The sequence below is a fragment of the Anabrus simplex genome, chromosome 3 (assembly GCF_040414725.1).
Source record: "Anabrus simplex isolate iqAnaSimp1 chromosome 3, ASM4041472v1, whole genome shotgun sequence".
NCBI classification, from domain to species: domain Eukaryota; kingdom Metazoa; phylum Arthropoda; class Insecta; order Orthoptera; family Tettigoniidae; genus Anabrus; species Anabrus simplex.
In genome coordinates this window covers 98,085,188-98,108,302 of record NC_090267.1, presented here as the reverse complement: position 1 = coordinate 98,108,302, position 23,115 = coordinate 98,085,188, and the positions used below count along the sequence as shown (strand labels likewise).

Here is a 23,115-nt window from a genome sequence, read left to right as displayed (position 1 = left end):
CCCAGCTCTCCAGAATCAACCTGCCAGTATCCCGTAGAGAACCAAACCAGCTCTCCGTGCTCACCGATCATCACGCATATCACCTCACCAGGGTATCGTACGGCTATCGTAAAATGTGACTCATATGAGCTGTTGCGACATGGGAAATATATGAAGTGGAAGGGGCCGTCAATGAGTGGATAACCCATAGATGGTTCCAAAGATTCAGTAGTGGGAATACGAACATTAAAGATTTGCCACGTCCCGGAAGGCCTACTATATGTGATATTGAGAATACATACAGACTTTTGCACGAAAATCCATCTACCAGCAAAATACGATTGTCAGAAGAACTTGGTCCTTCAAAAGGTACAGTGCACGGTCACGTCAGAACTCTCAATAAGTCACATAAATGTTGCCGAGCCGGACTGAGTGGCTCAGGCGCTTGAGGCGCTGGCCTTCTGACCCCTACTTGGCAGGTTCGATCCTGGCTTAGTCCGGTGGTATTTGAAGGTGCTCAAATACGTCAGCCTCGTGTTGGTAGCTCAGCATCTCCGAAAACCTTCAGAAGTATTTATTGGGACTTAAAAACAATAACATTATTAATATTAAAAGTTGCCAATGGGTACCTCATAAACTAACGCCACAACAAGCTCAGAGCCAAGTGAATATTTGCCGCCAGCTTCTCAGTAACTTTATGGACGAGACGTTTATTGAGAGAATAGTCTACTTACGTAATCCTGACACCTGGACTCAGTGGCTTGACCCTGGCCAGCCAACTAAAGCCACTGCTAAATGAAGCAGATTTGAAAGAAAAACAATGCATGTCTGGTGGAATTATGAAGGAATAATGCAATTTGCACTCGTTTCAAATGGACAAACTGAGCAACTTCGGGGAGTTCATGTTATTTTGGCTTAAAGATACGCAGCATTGATAAATCACAGCAGGACAACACAAGACCACACGCAACTCGAATTACTACAGAAAAATATCTACGAACTGGATGGAATAGAAACTGCTTCCACATCCATCGTACGGTCCAGATCTTGCACCTTCTAATTACCATTTGTTTCTATTAACGTAGAAAGTATGCAGATTACTTCTCTAGAAGAAATCAGGTTCAAAATGTCACCCTAAGCTACTCTACTGGATATCTGTAATATCGACAAGGATTTGCGGGAAATGTTGGCGAAGGAAACCAATAAAAAGCTACATGGAAAATGAGAATTAAAGCAACTTATTTTCGGACAGCAAAACATATCTCACTACTGTCAAGGATTATGAAAATGTTACCTTATTATTTTTCAAGACACAATCTCTTTACGGGAAGTAAGAAACATATACGGTACACTTCAGACTGCACTGGTAGAGCCCGTCTCTCCATTACATTCCATTGTCAGCAGTGTCGTATGCCAGATAAAACCATGTCTTCCTCATTGCATCACCACTTATAACCCATTTTCCTTCAGCCACTATCAGTTATCTTTGAGGAAATAATTGCCCGTTAGGATATACTGTATCTATCCGTAGAACAATGGATCTTGCTAAAGTAAACTAAGAAAAACGACATGCAGGGTACGTCAAATCTATATATATAAAGTAGCTTGTCCTGACTGACTGACTGACTGACTGACTGACTGATTCATCATCGCCGAGCCAAAACTACTGGACATAAAGAAATGAAATGTTGGGGATATATTCATATTAAGATGTAGGTGCTCGCTAAGAGAGGATTTTTGGATATTCCGTCGCTAACGGGGTGAAAAGGGGGGTGAAATTTTAAAATGAGTGTGTCTATATCTCAAAACTTTAAAAGTTTACAGATGTGAAAATTGGTATTTAGAATCTTCTTTAAAAATAAGGAAACACGTATTTTTTTGTTTTCAGACAATCCCAATAGGAGGGGTGAAAAAGGGTGAAAAAGGGGTTGAATGTCTTTAATCCGGATACGCTACTTATATATCAGAAACTGAAGATATTACAGTACTCAAAATTGGTACTTTTGATCGCTGTGAAAAATAAAGAAACACATAGGGCCTATTTTTTTTGTTTTTGGAAAATCCAATTAATGCGAGGGTGAAAGGGGGGGTGAATTTTTAAAATGAGTGCATCTATATCTCAAACGTTTTAAAGTTTAGAGATGTAAAAATTAGTATTTAGAATCTTTATTAAAAATAAAGGAACACGTATTTTTTTGTTTTCGGAAAATCCCAATAGGAGAGGTGAAAAGGGGTGAAAAATGTGTTGAATGCCTCTAAAGAGAATACATATATCTCAGAAACTGAAGATATTACAGACCTCAAAATGGGTACTTTTGATCGCTTTCAAAAATAAAGAAACACATATTTTTTTGTTTTTGGAAAATCCAATTAATGCGAGGGTGAAAAGGGGGGTGAATTTTTAAAATGAGTGCATCTATATCTCAAAAGTTTTAAAGTTTAGAGATGTAAAAATTGGTATTTAGAATCTTCATTAAAAATAAAGGAACTCGTATTTTTTTGTTTTCGGAAAATCCCAATAGGAGGGGTGAAAAGGGGTGAAAAATGGGTTGAATGCCTTTAAAGAGAATACTTATATCTTAGAAACTGAATATATTACAGACCTGAAAATTGGTATTTGGGATCTACTTTAAAAATAAAGAAACAGGTATTTTTTCGTTTTGGGAAAATCCAAATAATGGGGGGTGAAAAGGGGGATGAAATTTTTAAAATGAGTGTATCTATATCTCAAAACTTTTAAAGTTTATAGATGTAAAATTTGGTATTTAGAAATCTCCTTTAAAAATAAAGAAACACGTACTTTTTTGTTTTCGGAAAATCCTAATAGGAAGGGTGAAAAAGAGTGAAAAATAGGTTGAATATCTTTAATGAGGCTACTTATATTTCAGAACCTGAAGATATTACAGACCTGAAAATTGGTATTTGGGACCTGCTTTAAAAATAAAGAAACAGGTATTTTTTCGTTTTTGGAAAATCCAAATAATGGGGGGTGAAAAGGGGAGTGAATTTTTAAAATGAGTGTGTCTACATCTTAAAACTTTAAACGTTTACAGATGTAAAAATTGGTGTTTAGAATCTCCCTTAAAAATAAAGGAACACGTATTTCTTTGTTTTCTCTAAATCCCAATAGGAGGGGTGTAAAAGGGTGAATAATGGGTTGAATGCCTTTAATGAGGATACATATATCCCAGAAACTGAAGATATTACAGAGCTGAAAATTTGTAAATGGGATCTCCTTTAAAAATATAGAAACACGTATATTTTTGCTTTTGGAAAATTCAGTTAATGGCGGTTAAACAGGAGTGGCAAATTGGGGTGAATTTTTTGAAAGACTATATCTACAGAATATCTGAGAAGCGTAAAATGTTACAGACGTAAATAGTGGGTATTTGGAATCTCCTGTAAGTGTAAAGAAACATAGGTGATTTTTCTTTGGAAACTCCACTTAAGGGGAACTAAAATGGGGTGAAATTTTAAAATGAGAATTTCTACAGTATATCTCAAAAAACTTAACATGTACAGAAGTGAAAAATGGTCATTTTTTATCCTATTAAAAACAAAGAAAAGTGTATTTTTAGTTTTCGGAAATACAACTTGGGTAGTGGGGGTGGGGGGGTAAAAGTGACTGAAAATGGTGTTGAATTCTTTTAATTAGGCTACTGATATCTCAAAAATGAAGATGTTACACACGTGAAATTTTATTTTTGGAATCTGCTTTAAAAGTAAACAAACACGTATTCTCGGAAAATCCAATGAAGGGGATTTGGAGTGTTATAGGATAGAAAACATTAATTGACTTAATTGTATGAGAATACATACATCTAATAAAAACTAAAGTTGTTACAGACGTGAAAATTGGTATTTTGATCTCCTTTAGAAACAAAGAAAAGCGCGTTTTGGGGGGGAAACAATCTTGGGGGGGGGGGGGGCGGGAGTGAAAAGGAGTTGAATTCCTTTCATGAGGACACATAAATCAAAAACGGAAGAGGTTAGAGTGGTGATAATTGGTATTTAGAAGATCCTTTACTATTAAAGGAACAAGTATTTTTTGCTTCAATATCACTTTGTGAGGGAGGGGGGGGGGGAGTGTGGAAGGAAGTTAAAAACGTGAATTATTTTTAAGGGAATACTTATATCTCAAAACTGAAGGTAATAAACGTGAACATTGGTATTTGGAATCTCCTTTAAACATAAAGAAACACGCCTTCTTTTAATTTTTTGGAGGGTGGGGGTAAATAAACTTAACGGCGGTGGGGTGTAAAAGGAGGTGAGACCAATTGATTTTACTGTTCGTAATGTACTTATAAGGAGCCTCCGTTGCTCAGTCGGCAGCGCGCCGGCCTCTCACAGCTGGGTTCCGTGTTTCAAATCCCGGTCACTCCATGTGACATTCGTGCTGGACAAAATGGAGGCGGGACAGGTTTTTCTCCAGATACTCCGGCTTTCCCTGTCATCATTCATTCCAGCAACACTGTCCAATATTTCATTTCATTTGTCACTCATCGATCATTGCCCCAGAGGAAAGCTTCGGCAGCCAGCACAATTCCTATTGTCGCCGCTAGATGGGGCTTTATTCATTCCATCCCTGATCCTGTCGAATGATAGGAAACAGGCTGTAGACTTGCGATGTACTTATTCTGATCATAAACCGATCAGTTTTAATCTTTCCTGGGTTCTTTTTCAACAGCCATATTTTCCTTCGGAGAACGTTCTTAGATTAGAGTAGATTCTCCTGGCATATAAATAAAAATTTAAACACATTTGAAATAAACGATAGGAATGAGATTCGCCGTCAAATTGTTCACCTCTATAATAAGGTCAATAATACACGGAGGTATGTCATTCGTATCGCCAGAAATTCCGCACACTTTCCTACGCGCAACAATGGTGCTGGTCACATTGTTAGCAATGACAATGGCAGCAGATGTATTTTACCGCCAAGTAGCGGTCTTGAATATTGCTGTGGGGAGCAGAACATATATAATAATAATAATAATAATAATAATAATAATAATAATAATAATAATAATAATAATAATAATAATAATAATAATAATGTTCTGGACCGTCGTCAAATGTGCGGACCGCGCTGGAAACGGGTCCTGGACGGGCAGGCCCTAATGACTAAGTATGCAGTCCGGTCGCGGGTTCAGTACCGCCAAGACACCCAAGACGACACCACGCCTGATCTGAAGGATTTGTTCCATATTAAGAATGCTTTTAGGAAAAGATGGCAAATATTTAGGGACCCAAGTAACCGGGTGGTATACCTGGAACTAGCCCGGGAAGTACGAAATCGATTGCTGGTAGGAATGATTGAAAAGTGGGAGGAAACTTCCAGTAATCTATTAGAAAACGAGTCAGATCGAGAATTTTGGCTGATTCTCTCAGAAAAAGAGTCAGATCGCGAATTTCGGCGGATAATATATAAAACAATAAGCATTAAAATATAAATTTCAGTATAATACCGTAGCGAAGCACGGGTATCATGCTAGTAGTCAAATATATCGTCAACTAGCTCGCTGCCGGGTTCTTGAGTAGTTCCACCTCCATGTCAACAACGCTCGCTGCTTAGCAACAGTAAACTAAGTTTCTCAATATCTCCACTTTGTCAGAGTGGAAGCCATTTTTTTCTTGTTAATATATTTTGAAGATTTTCAGTCTTTCTCAGCTCATTCCGTAAAATGTATGGGGCATAAAATATTGAAAATGGCATTTTCTACAAATTATGTGCAGGTATGCCTTTGCTGGCAGGACCTAGTGTTTACAGTGCACTATGTCTTCTGGTATAGGCTAGAGCAATTTTGTTACTTTCATTGATCTGTCTCTGTCTTACCCTTGGCTTTGACGATATGAAAGTGACTGAGGTATGAGCGATGCTAGTAATGCCATTCCTTATGCAGCCAGTCCCTGCTATGAATGGTGTGAAAATGTTACTCATAGGGTCGGTTGGTGCATGCATTTCAGTGGGCTTGGCAGACTGATATGTAATAGCAACTTCTGGCTCGGTGGGGAAAGCAACGGGAAACTACCTCACTCCTCATTTCCCTAGTACGCATCTTCAGTGATGCCTAGGCCATCTATGACAGCTGATGGCAGAGCTGTTGAGGATCCAACCAGTCTTAGGGCTGAAGACTGAACATACACATACATGTGCAGGTATGAGATGAAACTCACATGTGTGGAGAAAATTATACGTTTGTCAATAATGTAATAATCGCTATTACCTCCATTATTATTATTATTATTATTATTATTATTATTATTATTATTATTATTATTATTATTATTATTATTATTATTATTATGTCCGACTCGTTAGCTGAACGGTCAGCATACTGGCCTTCGGTTCAGAGGGTCCCAGGTTCGATTCCCGGCCGGGTCGGGGATTTTAAACTTAATTGGTTAATTCCAATGGCACGGGGGCTGGGTGTATGTGTTGTCTTCATCATCATTTCATCCTCATCATGACACGCAGGTCGCCTACGGGAGTCAAATAGAAAGACCTGCACCTGGCGAGCCGAACCCGTCCTGGGATATCCCGGCACTACAAGCCATACGACATTTCATTTCATTATTATTATTATTATTATTATTATTATTATTATTATTATTATTATTATTATTATTATTATTACTCGTACGGTAAAAAAGCACGGGGCACAAAAGATTGGTTATTATATTTTTCACAACATGCAGTAAATACAGTTTGTTACAGCGAATATTACCCGGCGAGTTGGCCGTGCTGATAGGGGCGCGCAGCTGTGAGCTCGCATTCGAGAGATAGTGGTTTCGAACCCCACTGTCGGAAGCCCTGAAGATGGTTTATCGTGGTTTCCCATTTTCACACCAGGAAAATGCTGGGACTGTACTTTAATTGAGGCCACTCTCGCTTCCTTTCCAATCCTAGGCCTTTCCTATCCCATCGTCGACATAAGACCTATCTGTGTCGATCCGAAGGAAAGCAAACTGGGGATAAAGCTAATATTAACACAAAAACCTGACTTCTGTTTTGGCATCTTTAATATCGTTACGGATTTGTGACTATTAAAATAATATATAGCTAGTGCAAAAACCCAACTATTCTTGAAATTCAATACCGAATTTCCAAAAATATCCTTCTGGTATTTTCCCTTAATGTCGTAACAAACAAACGAACAAACAAACAAAATTGAATAGAACCCACTTTCGACTTTTCTACATCTGTTCCGAGATTTTTTTAAAAGCTGATGTGTACACCAAAATTGTAAGGTCACAACTCCAATGAGCAGTGCCTGTACAAGAATATACGAACTTTTAACCAATGAACATCTGTCTGTCACACTTTTACCGTCTGCATATTATCACTTTCATTTATCGCATCTGCGAGTAGGCCTACTTGTATTTTTATAAATTCATCAGAATAGCGCACTCAGACATCTTCAATAATACATCTGACCACGCACCGCGAAATCAACTGGACGTAACTGTGTTATTCTGATGAGGCATATTGGGAAAGTGCGGCTCAAATAATGTAAATCCAAAAAATTGAGCAGTATATTTCCTTGCTGGGAGTTTTGATCCCTATATAGGTTATGAATAACTATGTTTTTGATTTAATTTATATTTATGCATATTTAAGATCATTAGTTTTCTAAAAGTTATTCGCTAAATAGTCAAAACTAAATACATCTGCTGCTAGATGCAACCTAGTGGCAATTCCTCAATGTACAAATTGTATAAACAAACTATTTCGACTGATTCTACACAACCGCCCTGATCATTTCCGTGCAGACTGGCATTAGATTATATTTATTTATTTATTTTTTATTTATTGCGAGGAGTCTGCAGGGCTCCTTTAATTTCGGGGCCCACATGCATTGCAAGCCCTGCAGGCCTTAACGTTACGGCCCTTGGTAACGGGATAGGAGTTGGACATACAATAATACTAATCTAAATGAATAGTCTCCTGAATCTCAAGCGCGTCAATGGACGGGTCATGTGACAAGAAGTAACTAAAGCGGTCCAATCGTCCAAAGTTCTGATACAGTGGATAAGATACCCCGAGAGTCAGGGAGAACGTCCGCCGACCACAAGCAAGGTGGCATTATGACACCCAACGTTGAGCAGGACTTCTGCCAAAGAGGAAGCACAACTGGGGGACCTTCCTCTATTGAACTTCCACAGGCTGGATGTTGAGTCCTCAGACCAAAGGATAGTAAAAACCTCACTAGATCTGTGCACGAGATTATTGCAATGGTACATCGAACACATCGAGACACAGGGGAAGAACATTTCATTTGTGTGTGTAAAAGCCCATGTTGGAATCCCAGGCAATGAGCTAACAGAAAAAGCAGCACGATCAGCTGCCAATGAAGGCCAACAGACACACACTACAGTTCCAGCATCGGATTACACCTCCTTGCTACGTCGACGGCAATTGACGGCGTAGAACAGCGAGTGGTATGATACCTCCCAACAACGTGGAAAACACTCTGCCACTAGCCATCCGATATTCCGAAGGCACTTTGGCACCATAAGCGTCCCCACAATGAAATTTCATCATGGTTGTTTCCTTCGCCACCTGCACACAATCCAAGTACTACAATCTCCCTTCTGTTCATGTTCAGCTGATACAGTGGCAGATCTTAATCACATCTTTGTATGTCGACACCACTTTGTTCGCACTACTTGTATACTGTAAAATTTATTGTCATTGGGATACCAATTACCACCTATTCTTTCGTCAATTCTCCACAAAAGCGAGCAGTCTGCCTACTTTGAGTTATATGCATTTCTTTCCGATTTTGGACTGCGGATCTAAAACCTTCACCTAGCATCCATTTTACCCTACCAGAACTATACCACTCCTACCTCCTTCTGTTCCCTAGCCCACTGGAAGTCATAAAGGGCCTTATGATGAGAGGATGAGTCAATTTCTCCTGTATCCGAACAACAAACAAAATAAATGAATTCCTATAAATCCCTTCCTTACATAATTCACTGGTTGAGTAGGCTTCGTCTCGAATGAAAAGAGAAAAAAATCCTTCACTACATCCACCATCAGCTGACATAAGTATAAGTAGCCTCAGTGTGACTGAAGAGGCGTACTAGGGAAATAAGTGAGGTGATTTTCCGTTGCTTTCCTCACCGAGTCAAAAGGTGCCGTTTCGTATCAGCCTGTCAAGCCCACTGAAATGCATACACCAGCCGATCCTATGAACGACCGTGCCACACCATTCAATATAAAGACTGGCTGAATAAAGACTGGCATGAATAGTTCCGCACATACGTATCTCAGTCACTTTCATATCGACCTTGCGAGTGGCCGTGTGGTTTGCGTCACGTAGCTGTAAACTGCACTCGGGAGACAGTGGGTTCGAACCCCACTGTCGGCAGCCCTGGGGATAGTTTTCCGTGCTTTCCAATTTTCACACAAGGCTGTATTATAATTAAGGCCACGGTAGCTTCCTCAATCAATCAATCAATCAATCAATCAATCAATACTGATCTGCATTTAGGGCAGTCGCCCAGGTGGCAGATTCCCTATCTGTTGCTTTCCTAGCATTTTCCGAAATGATTTCAAAGAAATTGGAAATTTATTGAACATCTCCCTTGGTAAGTTATTCCAATCCCTAACTCCTCTTCCTATAAATGAATATTTGCCCCAGTTTGTCCTCTTGAATTCCAACTTTATCTTCATATCGTGATCTTTCCTACTTTTATAAACGCCATTCAAACCTATTCGTCTACTAATGTCATTCCACGCCATCTCTCCGCTGACAGCTCGGAACATACCACTTAGTCGAGCAGCTCTTCTTCTTTCTCTCAATTCTTCCCAACCCAAACATTGCAACATTTTTGTAACGCTACTCTTTTGTCGGAAATCACCCAGAACAAATCGAGCTGCTTTTCTTTGGATTTTTTCCAGTTCTTGAATCAGGTAATCCTGGTGAGGGTCCCATACACTGGAACCATACTCTACTTGGGGTCTTACCAGAGACTTATATGCACTCTCCTTTACATCCTTACTACAACCCCTAAACACCCTCATAACCATGTGTAGAGATCGGTACCCTTTATTTACAATCCCATTTATGTGATTACCCCAGTGAAGATCTTTCCTTATATTCCTAGATACTTCCTTTCCACTTCTACACTTTTCCTATCCCATCGTCGCCATAAGACCTATCTGTGTCGGTGCAATGTAAAGCAAATTGAAAAAAAAATTCACATCGTCAAAGCCAAGGATGAGAGACAGAAAAATCAACGTAACACACTTGATCTAGTACATACCAAGACACACAGTACAACTGCACACTATACTCACCATAGATGGATCTGGGCAACTGAATAATAATAATAATAATAATAATAATAATAAATAATAATAATAATAATAATAATAATAATAATAATAATAATAATAATAATAATAATAATAATAATAATAATAATAATAATAATAATAATAATAATTTGTCTGAGCTCGCATTCGGGAAGTAGTGGGTACGAATTCCGCTGTCGGCAGCCCTGAAGATGGCTCTCCGTGGTTTCCCATTTTTATACCAGGCAAATGCTGGGGCTGTAGCCTACCTTAACTATGGGCACGGCCAGTTCCTTCCCACTCCTAGTCCTTTCCTATCCCATCGTAGATGGAAGACTTATCTGTGTTGGTCCAACGTAAAACAAATTGTAAAAACATTAAATTTAAAATACTCCTCGGTTGCACTCTTGATTGGGAAGTTAAAGGGCATAAGATGGCCGAAATTCAGTACGCCACTGATAATTTACAGTATCTATAATAATATATCATGTAACAACAATATTATTAGTAGCATTCAAATATCACATGATGAGATAAGGTATCAAGATTGATTATGATTGATATCGTTCATACCATTCCATATTCTTGACGGCAGCACACCACCGAACATTCCACAACAACACGGTACACCCACACCACGTAATCATCTGAGTTGTATGAAGGTTGTACACTCACTACCTGTTCAAACAGGCTAGTGGCGTGTCGCAAGGCTGGGTGTCCTCGTTGCCACGCACCATATCTCAACACAGTGGTCTAAGGAAGACTGGAGTGGAGGCATCGCACGCGGCCCGGGTGAGTTCACTGTGCACCAACAATTAAGTCTTCAATTACTACACGCCGCACATGGCTGCACTCGCCTCTCATTAGAGCATCCGGCTCGAGAGTGACTTGTGGTCATAGCCTATTATAATTTCATGTTTTCTATCTGAATAGTGCTCTCAAGCCTTTAAAATGCGTTTATAATATCAAGAATGCCATTTGCGATGTCTTTTACATCTTGTCTTTTAGTACAACTCATACTCAGTACCGAAAGCTTTGCTTTTTATTGTCCATTCTGCATGCCTTTGTAGTACGCCATGCAGTGGCGTAAGGAATATGACAAGGCTCACCGGCAAGAACCAAAACTGAACCCCTCAAAGAAATGTATAAAACTTACCAAATACATATAAGTTACATGTAATTAGATCAAATACTTCAGTGCAGTCTATATTTAAATAATGTGTATCAAGGACTTATTTCGCCAGACTGAGTGGTTCAGACCCCAGCTTGGCAAGTTCAATCCTGGCTCAGTCCAGTGGTATTTGAAGGTGCTCAAATACGTCAGCCTTGTGTCGGTAGATTTATTGGCACGTAAAAGAACTCTTGCGGGACAAAATTCCGGCACCTCGGCGTATCCGATAACCTTCAAAATTAGTTAGTAGGACGTTAAAAATAACAGTATAATAATTACGGTCTTACTATAAGAGCACAAAACTAATTTATTAATAGATTTAATTTTGAAGTTGTTTGGAATGTTTAAAGGTTTTTCTTTATTTTTTAAACTTTTCTGTACACACATTTTATTGTAAAAAAAAAGTGGACCACGCAGCGTACTTTCAGGGATGCAAAGGCATTGACGATTTCAGGGATATCCGACGATGGCACATTTGATTCTGAGGAGGCTAAGTTCAGAAAGTCTGTCTTGGGTCATACCATTTCGCAAGTAGTTCTTTATAAGTCTCAGTTTTGAAAAGGATCATCCTGCGGAAGAAACAGCAACAGGAATAATTAAGTCTAAAATTTGATATTTTGTTTCTTTAATAACAGCTTGGCACAGATATTTTTGGGAGAACGTGCCACTTGTGTTACGAGAGGGCGGACCGATTACCTTCGATTTTGGGCCCCTTTAAACAACATGCATCATGTTACGAGAGACAGTTCTCTTAACAAAATAACAATCATTTGCAGGCAGGTGCAACCATCCGACAATTACTCACTGTAACCCCCGGCCAGTTCTACAAACACATCACGACACCAACGTTTCCGCTTAGACTGGCATTGGGTAAAGTTATTTATTAATTTATTTACTTTTTGTAGGGAAGTCTGTCGGCCCCTTAAGCCCCGGGCCCTACTGCTTTGCAGGCCCTAACGTTACGCTGCTGACTCCATGAATAATATTATTACTTGAGATGAAATCACTGAGTCCCAACAGTCTAAGAAAGGGGCGGATAACGTAGAAACGGCTTAACCGTACCAAAATATTTGGAGGGTGGTCAGCGTAATCTGAACCTGAGTGAGCCGTGTTCTTGCCATTCAAAAGAGTCTTCAATTCGAGACTGAATCGGCAATCGAATTCCTGACAACAGGGCTTGCTTAATCTTGTCGTCTTCCACACGTCTGTACAGCGCTGAGCTAATCTGGTCGATGAATCCGAAGCTGTCTACAATGACGCAGCCTAAGGAAACATAATTGAAATGCATATTCATAGAGAGAAAACCACAGAAAACGAGCTAATAGAAGTATCAGCTAATCAGTAGCTGTAGTTGCTGTGTTCAGACGTGCATCTACAAACAAAGGAGTAACGTATAAGCTTATCATAGGGGCCCGCCTGCCAAAATAAAAGTTCGGGCCCCCTCAAATAAAATGTAACACCTATAAATAACTAATATAAATTTAATTACAGCAGGTAGAAGTAATACAATATATTGTCAAATTATACAAACAAAGGGATACATCTCATCCTCCCAAAGTAGTCACCTATGACGTCATACAGCCGGCGGATCCTTTACATCAAAAACTGTTCAAATAAAGTTTGAAAAAATCGAATCGCATAACTGATAAGCCTAGTCCATTATTAACTTCGTGCAGAGAGATCTCGTTTGCAAATAAGTTGACCGATTGTTACTACATCAACTTCTTATTAGCATTATATCTTTTTGTCCAATAAAAGTGTGACAAAAGTTAAATGTTCAGCAAAATTTGTGAATTACACATCAAAAAAGCTCATTTTACAACTAAAATGTGGTATTTTGGTATCAATTTAAATTGCTATAATTATTTTTTAAATAATTTGGTGCAGTTATTTTGTGAGGGGCGTATCGCGGTGTTGCGAGATACGGCAAACTGTGCTGTGTTACACTCAACAGAATAATGACTACTGCTAGATGCAACCAAATAGCAATTTCTCTACAAGCAAATTGTAAAAAGGAATTGTTTCGACTGATTTTACGAAACCGCCCCCGTGCAGAGTGACATTAGGCTAGGGTCTGCGGGACCCCGTAAAGGACCGGGCCCGCCTTCATTGCAGGCCTAACGTTACGCCCCTGTCTACCTTGGTGAATGGTTTGAATTCAACAATTCTGAGAATTTCGCCGTCTTAAACACGTGTTAACAAGTTTGAAACAGTCTTCCGACTCACTAAAATCATAATATATAACAGAATGTTTAACACTTCGAACACTATATCCTGCTTGAAAACCTGGCAATTAAGGAAAGGAGGATTATCAAAAAAATTATTGATCCCAACCTCATAGATGGTGTTTACAGGCTTCGGAGCAACTTAGAAATATACATCCACACCGAAAAGATATCGACCGTAATCCGAAAAAAAAAAAGGGTAACATTTTATGTTCACCTCTTCAGACTGTCAGCTGAAGGAATCTGTAAAAGTTTGTTATCCTAATTTAGAAGTCTCAAAACGATTCATCCTTGGTTGATGAAAATCGATAAGGATCTTTTAAAGCAAGGAGTATCAGAAACAGACATTCAACTCCGAGCACCAATCGAACACAAACTTAGACAGGTTCACCACGAGGCGTTCGACTGAAGCGTGTTCATTCTGATGCATGGAAGAAAGCACATTCCGAGAGGATGAAAACCCGGTGAAACCCGGCCCGCAAAACCGAACACTTAAGATCTCGCGGTCCTTAGTGGCCGTAACGATGAATAATAATAATAATAATAATAATAATAATAATAATAATAATAATAATAATAATAATAATAATATGTTCCTGTAAGACAGTCCGCAGATCTTCCAAGTCAAAGTGTCAAGCAGAATTTAAAAAGGCATTACTTGGCTTTCGGGACTGTATCAGCTGTCTCTCATTTCAAACAACTCTTCAGTTGGCCTAAAAACGCTGAGTGAGTGACGTTCCAGCCATCAGTCCAGAATTGGACGGCCCGTGAATTGAACCCGGTGCCTGATGGTAAGAATCTGGCACGCTACCCCTACAACATGAGGTTAAAATATTATGGAACGTAGGGTCTACTCTATAAAATCTAAGGCCTCTACGAATAGGTATTCTATTTTGAGTCAACTGAGCGACTTGGCCAGGCGATTAGGGTAGCCCAGCTGGGAGCTTGCATTCGGGAGATGGTGGGTTCGAATTCCAGTGTCGACAGCCCTGAAGATGGTGTTCCGTGGTTTCTCATTTTCACATCAGATAAATGCGGGGACTGTGCCTTAAGGCCACGGCCGCTTCCTTCCCACTCCTGGACTTTTCTTACCCCATAGTCACCATGAAACCTGCCTGTGTCGGTGCGACATAAACAGATTGTTGTAATTTGAGTCAATTATTGATAAATGTCGGAAAGAAGTATAGTTGACGTCAGTAATAAATCAATTACTCTGCACTTTAACACTGCTTACAGGTGGATCGGTGGTAGTGTGTAAGACTCATGATTCAAGTTCAAGGGTTCGATCCGGGCTAAGGTAGTCGAGTTTTGAAGGGTAGTCCAATACTTGGCACACCATGTCACTGTCTTTAAACAATAATCACCACCGTTAAATATCTACGGTGAAGCAGTCAGTGTCACCCGTGGAAATTATATTAACTCGGCCATAGGAATCGTTCAGTCGAATTATAATTTTGTTACTAGATAGCAGCACTATCTGAGTTTCGAAACAGGTAGGAAGGCCGTCAAAATGGCACCATCTCAGAAGGTCTGCAACTCTGTAGACTGCCTGACGTCATACGATTATTATTACGAACGAAGACAGAACTAGACATTCTGCTGCGTAATATCTTCCATTTACGATCGCGTGTTCGTTGTAGGAATGTAAATTACGAATTTTAAACTTCTGATATGATATATTCGTCATTTGTCAGTAAATAAAGGAATACATAAATATTAGGAGCAGGCAAGGAAGGAGATGAATACATAAGGCGACCCAACCAAGAGCTCTACAAATACTGTGACAAAAATCACGAACGTGGGCAGGAAGAGACGCCTAGCCTTTTATGGACACGTCCAGAGGGTGTATCAAGCCAAACTGCCCAACCAGCTTCTCGTTTACTGGCAAACGAGGAAGACCATGTCACCATGGTTGATGGCAGTAAACAAAGATCTGCAGCAACTAGGAGGAACAGAAAGAGTTAAAATACCGGACATCTTTCAGGAGGATGCCTAAATAAACAAAAGAAATTCCAAGACAAACCACCAAGAAGGAAGACACGTGCTCTCTGGACAAAGGAGAGGAAAGAACAACACAGCCAGAGGATGTGCAATTACAATGCAAACATCAAAACTCACCGGGAACGCAATAGTTGAATATCGTGGTCCTGTATGCGACGAGAGAAGAAGAAGAAATTTGAAAGTAAAGTTACAAGAGGCCAGTTTTAAAAATATGTTCACCAATGGGCATGGCAAAATATTTAATCACTGTTATTTTAAAGAGTCCGCCTTTGTGGCGTAGCGGTTAGTGTGATTGGCTGCCACCCTCGGAGGCCCGGGTTCAATTCCCGACTCTGCCACGAAATTTGAAAAGTGGTATAAGGAATGAAACGGCGTCCACTCAGCCTCGGGAGGTCAACTGAGTAGAGAGGGTTCCATTCCCACGTCAGCCATCCTCGAATTAGTTTTTTGTGGTTTCTCACTTCTCGAGGCAAATGCCGGGATGATACCTAACATAAGGCGATGGCCGCTTCATTATCTTTCCTTGCTTCTTCTTCTTCTTCACCGTGGAAAAACAAATGTATATTCTAAAAGCTCATACACTTGTTTGCCCAACCCTTGCCCCATTTCTTTACGGGGTCGGAATCGGTCGTGGCGGGTTTTTATAACCGGATGCCCTTCCTGACGTCAACCTCATGAGAGGAGTTAATAAGGGAGAGGGTGAAACCCGGTGCCGGCACGTAGCCTACTCCTGTCGAAGAGCACCAAGGGGTCTGCTCAAGGCTTAACGTCTCCATCCGACGGACGAATCGCCATCAACAGCGGCATATGCCCTCACTCCATGTGAACACTGAGGAGAAATTTGGAGTTTAATACAAGCTTTGGCACGCAATCTAGCAATTAGACATTGTATACCAACACCTCTCCTACGTTTTTCGACCACGGTGTCAGACGTTTAGACTTCAACCCCTTAATGATCATGGCCACCAGACGGGCTGAAGAAAGCTCATAAACTACCCTATTTAAATCAGCTGGTTATTTTGCTGATATATTTATTAGTTTTCATGTTGTGTCCGGCATCTTGGCTAAACTGTCAGCGGGTTCGATTCCTGCGCCGAACAATTTGAGAGCGTAAGTTTAATTCCTATGCTTGGGAGACTGGATGTTTATGTTCATCTTAAAATACGTATCTTAACACACTTCTCTTCATCCACAAACACACAGAAGCACGCAATAGTGAATAAAACCCTCCACATAGGGTTGGCATCCGGTGGTGAAAATCGGGCAAATTCACTGAGATCACTGCAATAATCTGCAAAGAAGGCTAGGAAGAAGAATAAGAAGAAGCCGTTGTGGACTTTAAAGTTCATGCTGTAAGGTGGGCGTCGCATTTAAATGCCCTAATAAAATTAAAATGTTACTTGTTGTACTACTATTTCGGATTTTCGGAAACGTTGAGGTGCCGGAATTTTTCCCCGCAGTAGTTATTATTACTATTAATAATATATTAGTATTATTATTATTATTCCCTTTCTCGTATTCCGTGTCTCAAGCTATGAAGCCTGCTATTAGTTAAAACATCTCTTCCTAAGTAATTTGATAAATCCTTAGTTTTAATTCGTTGCTGAACACTTAAATAGGCTTAATATTTGGTTTATTGTTGACCTGTATATTTTGTGGAGTGTTGTTTCTTTGGTCCGCCTCTGTGGTGTAGTGGTTAGTGTGATTAGCTGCCACCTCCGGAGGCCCGGGTTCGATCCCCGGCTCTGCCACGAAATTTGATAAGTGGCACGAGGGCTTTAACGGGTCCACTCAGCCTCGTGAGGTCAACTGAGTAGAGATGGGTTCGATTCCCACATCAGCCATCCTGGAAGTGGTTTTCCGTGGTTTCCCACTTCTCCTCCACTTAAGGCCACGGCCGCTTCCTTCCCTCTTCCTTGCCTATCCCTTCCAATCTTCTCATCCCCCCGCAAGGCCCCTGTTCAGCATAGCAGGTGAGACCGCCTGAGCGAGGTATTGTTCATCCTCCCCAGTTGTATCCCCCAAACCAGAGTCTGAAGCTCCAGGACACTGCCCTTGAGGCGGTAGAGGTGGGATCCCTCGCCGAGTTCGAGGGAAAAACCGACCCTGGAGGGTAAGCAAATAAATAAGAATAAAAAGAAGAAGAAGTTGTTTCTTTGGTTTATACCACTTACACCATTTTATTCCACTGAAGAAACCTTTTTAAATAGCCTCAAAAGGTTGGTTCATGTGCCTCCTTTACCATGGCATGTGATTACTGGGCAGTACTTTTCGAATTATTGTCATATATGATATGGCCTATGTCGTCCGAAAGCATACGAATACCACAGCCATGCTGGGTGACTAGAACGGTAGGGCGCTGGCCTTCTGAGCCCAACTTGTTATGTTCGATCCCAGGTGAATCCAGTGGTAAATTAAGGTGCTCAAATAAGTCAACCTCATTTCGGTTAGATTTACAGGCACGTAGGAGAACTTCAGAGGGACAAAATTCTAACACCCTCATGTCACCAAGAACCGAAAGAAAAGCGAATATTATAAGCTAGGAAATAATGTTTCGGCCCTTGATACTGCCGATTAAACCGGGGGAAAAAATAAAATTATGAGGTGGTTTTCCTAAACATTCCACCCCTGCTGGCCACATGTAATAAACGTATGGAAATAAAGGCTATACCAATCAAAATACACAAACTTGTCATTGCTGTCACACACACACTGGTGTTGAGTATTCCGTCACCAATTAGCACCAAAACTGATGTCGTCAGATCACAAAAATAAAAGGCTGCCACACGGTAAGTAACTAACACCACTAAGAAAATGAACAACTTGCACGCACTTCACAGCATGACTGCCCAGCAAACACTCGTGTCGGCCGTACCTATGCAGTTCCCAGCACACATCCGGTGTACGGTTTCCCAGTGCTGACCGGAAACCTTCCAGTTATCGCCATCTAGCTAACACCGCACCAACTACTGCATCGCAGGCTAGGCATTCCAGATATTAATTACCATTCGTAAAGACTTCTTCAAGGACGAAAACTAACCTCTGTTATCACACAACGCGCTTGACGTCAACAGTTCGCAAACACTTTGCAGTGAAAGGCGGAGCGATAACAGAATGTTAACTCAAACGACGATGTTCCCTAAATCATCGCAGGCCGAGTCTACAGGGAATAAATATATATTCGCAATTTTCTTTCAAGTACACCTCTGTGGTGTAGGGGCTAGTGTGATGAGCTGCCACCCCCGGAGGGCAAGGTTCAATTCCCGGCTATGACACGAAATTTGAAAAGTGGTACAATGGTCCACTCAGCCTAGGGAGGTCAAATGAGTACAGGAGGGTTCGATTCCCACCTCAGCCATCCTCGAAGTAGTTTTCCGTAGTTTCCCACTTCTCCTCCAGGCAAATGGCGGGATGGTTCCTAACTTAAGGCCACGGCCGCTTTCTTCCCTCTTCCTTGTCTATCCCTTCCAATCTTCCCATCTATCCGCAAGGCCCCTGTTCAGCATGGAAGGTGAGGCCGCCTGGACGAGGTACTGGTCTTCCTCTCCAGTTGTATCCTCCCACCCAAAGCTTCACGCTCCAGGACACTGCCCTTGAAGCTGTAAAACGGGATCCCTCGCTCAGTTGGAGGGAACAACCAACCCTGGAGGATGAACCGATTAATTTAACTTAAGTTCGGGAGAGAATTATCACAATTCACCGAGAGAAGAACGCACACGTTACAACCCACCGAACATTCCTTATCCAGTGTTTCACGTTTCCTTTTTTTTTTTTTTTTTTTTTTGGTAAAGTAATTATCAATAACAAATTTAAAGTTATTGATTATTTTCTCTAGTTTTATGAACGGTACCCTGCAACTATTATTGTTTATCAGATTAAAGCACAACCACCTATAAACATAATCTGAAAATTCCACGTTGACATATAACATATCTAAATATAACATAATCTGAAAATTCCACGTTGACATATAACATATCTAAATATGTCCGGCTCCATGGCTAAATGGTTAGCGTGCTGGCCTTTGGTCACAGGGGTCCTGGGTTCGATTCCCGGCAGGGTCGGGAATTTTAACCATAATTGGTTAATTTCGCTGGCACTGGGGCTGGGTGTATGTGACGTCTTCATCATCATTTCATCCTCATCACGACGCGCAGGTCACCTACGGGTGTCAAATCGAAAGACCTGCACCTGGTGAGCCGAACATGTCCTCGGACACTCCCGGCACTAAAAGCCATACGCCATTTCATTTTTCATATCTAAATATTACGCAAATGAAAGTTGAAGGAAATGGCCATTGCAAAAATAATTTTTACAACAATTTTGATTTTTAAAAAAGTTTCCAGAAGGAAACCATAATTCAATTTCATCACTTGCAAAGCCAACGGCCGTAGCCGTGTTGACACACCGGATCCCGTGAGATCTCCGAAGTTAAGCAACATTGGGCGTGGTCAGGAGTTGGATGAGTTGCCACGCGCTGTTGGTGGGGTTAAGGGAATGGAGGAGCGGAAAGGAACTGGCCACCCTACCGCACGTAAACTCCGGCTCAGGAACACCTCTGCGGTGGTTCGGACCTGCCTTCGGGCAGAATAACCCTTACATTACCACTTGCAAATGCTAAAAAGGTTTAAGTTTTGATATAAAAGCCAAAAGCAGGCATTCATACAAGTGGTGGTACATATCTCCCCTAATGCACCGTCAGTGCATTATCATTAGGCTACAAAGGAAGCTTGTAGTGATGTCTCAACGGCGCACTAGCTGCCAGCGTCTTGAGAAGGTAAGGCAATCCAAATGACGAGCCCTCCGCTACGCTTTTTTGAAACGCTTGTAATTTTACGCCTGAAAACGTCTAAAGAGCCTGAATGTTCTTAATTTTGATATCTTTAATGGTTTTCTAGGGAAATTGTATTATAAAAATTAAAATTAGACTTAATGCGAATCCGTGGCATACTGCACGTGTTTGACTTGAAATCTCCTACTTAAATAGTTACGTTGTAAATGTGCATTTTGTTGAAGGTTTTAGGGCTTAGGAATGCGTTACCGAGCAATTGGCCACGTGATTTGGGTCGAGTAGCTATCAGCTTGCATTCGGGAGATAGTGGGTTCGAACCCCTCTGTGGGGCTGTACCTTAATTAAGGCCACGGTCGCTTCCTTCCAACTCCTAGCCCTTTCCCAACACATCGTCGCCATAATAATTATAATTTTGGCCATTCTTTTAAGAATGTAACCACTGTTACAATTATCTGCATGTATACATTTCCATTAAATTGAGTTCTGCTGGTAGGAGCATGGTATTGGAATAGCCAAATCAAACCAAGCCCCAGCCCTGTAGAGCCACGGTCTAAACCAGGACCGCTTCAGATTATAGGGTATCGACTGGTCGGCACGACGAATAACCTCGGCCATTATTTTTGGCTTTCTAGACGGGAGCCGCTATCTCACCGTCAGATAGCTTCTCAACTGTAATCACGTAGGCTGAATGGACCTCGAATCACCCTTCAGATCCAGGTAAAAATCTCTTACCTGGCTGGGAATCGAATCGGGGACTCCGCAAAGCAGATACGCTACCCCTACACGGCGTGGCCGAATAGCAGTAACGTAATATGCAGCCCAATTAGTACTACTTCCAGTAAGGAAAAACGTTAACTTGTGTTTTATAGGGAAGGTGCACGATACTCATAATCCCGGTGAAATGATGGAACAAGTCTTTGTTTTAATCCACGACTTAATTAAGGTACAGCCCCAGCATGAAATTGGGAAACCACGGAAAACCATCTTCAGGGCTGCCGACAGTGGTGTTCGAACCCACTATCTTCCGGATGCAAGCTCACAGCTGCGCGTCCCTAAACCGCACGGCCAACTCGCCCGGTACGCAATTTTACGTGACTGTTGATGCTGTTATCATAGCTAAAGGACCAGCAGTTTTCCGTGGTATCCGAATGGCAGGAACTTGATTCTTCATTTCAAGAATCCCACATGCACTGACCGGAATGTGAACAGAGGCTGTCTCAGTAAGACTCCCGGCTATGACGCCCCCACCACTTACTTGTGGTAGAATCTTCCCTTCCATTTTACTTACCCGATTCAAACTTGGTGAACTCTACTGTAGTTCTCTTCCGGCTGCGAGGATATTAAGCTTCTCATGCCTAAAGAGTCTTTCTTTTTCTAACATTTCGTGATATTTTTCTTTCCTCTCTACGAGATGGTCGATCTATTCAATCGTTCTCCCCTGATTCAAGTCAAAAAGGCTCCATACTCCCACTGATTTGGTTCCGCACCTCGTACTAATCACCACCATCAACATCCCGAGTTTAGGCTGCAACAAAAAGTGTGTATATCGGTTATATGTCGCACTGACACAGACAGGTCTTACAGCGACGATGGGATAGGACTGGGAATAAAACGATCGTGGGTTTAATTCTTAATTACGGTATGAAAACGGGGCGTCAAATCTGCCGACAGTGGGGTTCGAACCTACCGTCACCCGAACGCATCCTAACAGATACATGACTCGAACCGCTCGCTCGGTAAAATAATTCGTATTACTTACATGTTGTGCCATGGACACAATGAAAATACACATTAGCAGTTTGTATACAATATAAGAAAAACTGAATGAGGGTTGTGACCAAGTACTGTAATTATAATGTCATTTGTCTCATGACCCACCCACTACTTTTAGAGTTTTCGGAGAGGCACAGGTGCCGAAATGTTGCCCCATAGGAGATCTTTTACGTGCAAGTATATCAACCACCACGAGGTTGCATTTCAGCACCTTCAAATACCAGAATCGAACCAGACCAGCCAACTTGGACTCAGAAAGTCAGCTGATTGCCGTCTGAGGCGCTAAGACCGGTAGATGGCAGAGAAATGGAAACACTGTCGGGTGGCATGGCACAGTTTCAATTAATTTTGGCGGGTAAGCACCAATTGTTACACCAGAGATCTTTCACATGGAGAGTCGGATGTACTTCCTAGCGCCCTTCAAATATCCAAAGACCTCTTTAGGGTTTGAATCTTCGACCGTCATATCCGGAGGCTCACATTCTACCACTGTTGCATACAGTAAGCTATCTATAATAATAATAATAATAATAATAATAATAATAATAATAATAATAATAATAATAATAAAGCCCGTGTGGGGATTTACTGGTTACCTCCATCGGGCGCGTCCCATTGGAATTGGGGAAGCTCGCTGGCTCTGCCGCCAGCAGAGTCGGAGGGTAGTAGGGAAATAAAATACCACCGTGAAAAAAACTGGTCCCTTGCCAGGGTTACGGCGAAGACTGGTAAATGACCAGAAGCCAGAAAACATCTTGAGGCAACCTCTAGGGCTAACAACCCTAGTTGTAAAAGGATGGGTACCCGTCCAAAGCAAAGTCAAGTCAAAAAGCATGATGGCACAACATTTCAAGAAACATACCCCAGG

The 23,115-nt window shown here is 41.2% G+C and overlaps 1 protein-coding gene and 1 long non-coding RNA gene across 2 annotated transcripts in view; one reads left to right on the top strand and one right to left on the bottom strand.

Annotated features, from left to right (window-relative positions):
- LOC136866023 (ankyrin repeat and SAM domain-containing protein 1A) overlaps window positions 1-23,115 on the bottom strand; it is an 878,495-nt gene that overhangs the window by 170,147 nt on the left and 685,233 nt on the right. The gene's annotated exons all lie outside the window — the stretch shown is intronic.
- Window positions 10,909-23,115, top strand: part of LOC137498884 (uncharacterized) — a 103,954-nt gene continuing 91,747 nt past the window's right edge. The window contains exon 1 of the long non-coding RNA XR_011017907.1: window positions 10,909-11,077. This is a non-coding gene — a long non-coding RNA (uncharacterized lncRNA). The remainder of the gene's footprint in view (window positions 11,078-23,115) is intronic.